We start from the raw sequence: 2248 nt of genomic DNA, 5'->3' as shown, positions 1-2248 counted from the left end.
TTGACATGCTGGAGGATAATAAGCATGCCCATATGCACATGTAGATAGGCACATAAATACATGAGGAATGCAGAGACAAGCAGGGTGATTTAAGATCTGAGATTGGGACAAGATTGCCTGGTTTGTTACTGCCCGGTAGTCCATTTTTGTCAGTCCGTTTGTTGAACTCTCTTCAGAACCTCTCTTTTCTATGACCCATGACACCTTTCTAAATTGACAAAGAGGAAATCACTGGGAAATTAAACTTAAAATGCCTCACACATTGGCATTTCTCTTCTTTGCTGATTGATTCTCCGTCTCAGTCTTGGATTTCTTTCCTTACCATCACCACCAACTCTGTCTCATTTTCTCTCTCACTGTCTCTCTTTCTGCTCCAGCTGAATGAGTGCCATCCTCCCACACAGTGAATGCTGTGAGCCACACATACCCTGTGACCCCGCCTGGCCACTGTGCTATTAAAAGCCAGTCAATTTTCATCCAAACCCATTGAAATCAGTAGCAGCGCCAGTCAGCCACCACCCTTACTTAACCTTCCAGTCTACTTCCTGCCAGTGTTGCCACTGCACTCTACACAGTGTTGTGAAATAGCTTCTACTATGATTTCATGCAGTGTCCTTTTTAGCCAAGGCTGTTCTCTAGATAGCTGTGCAAACAGTTTATGAAGTCTTTTTTTCACTTGCAAATTAACAAGCAGCAGTCTTCTTAAACTTTTACTGTTTATAGGTTAGCTAAGAATTTACACATTGGTTGGTAAATAAATTTAAAATGGGACAGGATGTGGTGTCCATCAGCTATACTACACCCCTCCATGACACTCCACTGCCTGCAATCCTTCCTTTGTTATTCCTGCTTCTTTACCCTCTGCTTTGATAGTTGTCTGGACATTAGCACCGCCTGCCACCGAGCGAGGGTTATAAGAAACGTTTTTTGGACTTCAAGTAGTTGTTTCAAACAGCCAGCCATTAAGGAGCACTCAGTTGCTTGAAGTCTAAAACAGTGGCTGCCAGACTGGGGAGGTCATGTTCTTTTGCAAAGAGACAGTGGGACAAAGACCAGAAACGAGAGATGACATCAGTTTGGCTTTATGAGGCGGAGAGTGTTAAAAGCAACCAAATGACTCAAATTTGATTCAGATGTGGTGATTTTCCTTCAGGATGCGTTTGAGTCTAAAGCTAAAGTGTTTTGTTGATTTAATTTTTTCTTAAAATATAAAGAAATCCATGTTTTTTGGTTGTTCGTCTGTCCCATTCTCATGAACACAGTATATCTCAGGAACACCCCAAGGCAATTTACTTATGTTAAATACACTTAATATCTTTTATTAAATTCCTTCAGTTTTCACTACATACAAATATGAGTCTGGACAGACATGCATGTAAACTGCAACTTGCCTGTTTGGCAAAGGCATACAACCGCAAGGGGGTAATTCTACTTTCACTGCTTCAGTTTCAGTACTGTAAACCCTGCCATAACACAGTTAAGTGCTGTGTTGCTGAGAGAAAGTCAAAACCATTGTAGCAACATCAATAACTGAACAAGAAGTAGACATAATGATGTAAAACAGTGAAACCAAAAAAGTTGAATAGACATCATCATAAAATAACTTGTGGAATTCAGTGATCACACTTATTAAAATATTCCTAACTGCAACAGGACCATTATTATTGGCCAGTCTTCCTGAAAATACAACTCAAGCACTCAGGATGTCTCAACTCTGCAGAGGCCTGCCCTCTCGGTGGGACACAACTGAGGTTAAAAGACAGAAACTAATTAAAGTGTGCTAAGAGAAAATAAATGCACAGTTGCTCACATGTCACTGTGGGGGAGAGGATTTGGGCTGTGATGTGGGCACTCTGTGAGAGGGTCAAGCTTTGAATGGGAGGGAAGATGGATGGAGTGGCGGTGATGGTGGGCATGGAGGGCATAAAATGAAGTGGTGAACCAAAGGTCTGAGTCAGGAGAGTTTATCCTCCCTTTCCTCTCATTTAGACCACTGGTTGGCCATAACTAAGGCACATTAAATTACATAGAATAATACACAGTTGGCCATAATCACACTGATCTTAAAATAGTTCTTTACATAGAGGCAGAAAAGTCTCTTCTCTCTGACTGGCAGACCATACTAATTAACTTACATTAGTGCTTGTATGTTGATTAGAAACAGTGTCATTCCAAATAAAGTTTAAGTGGCTTTTCATTCAGCTGAAGAGACAAACTATTCTTCCTTAAAGCTACACAGGAAAGAATG

Source organism: Monopterus albus, unplaced genomic scaffold (genome assembly GCF_001952655.1).
Source record: "Monopterus albus unplaced genomic scaffold, M_albus_1.0 scaffold154.1, whole genome shotgun sequence".
NCBI classification, from domain to species: domain Eukaryota; kingdom Metazoa; phylum Chordata; class Actinopteri; order Synbranchiformes; family Synbranchidae; genus Monopterus; species Monopterus albus.
Note: the sequence above shows the minus strand (reverse complement) of the source record.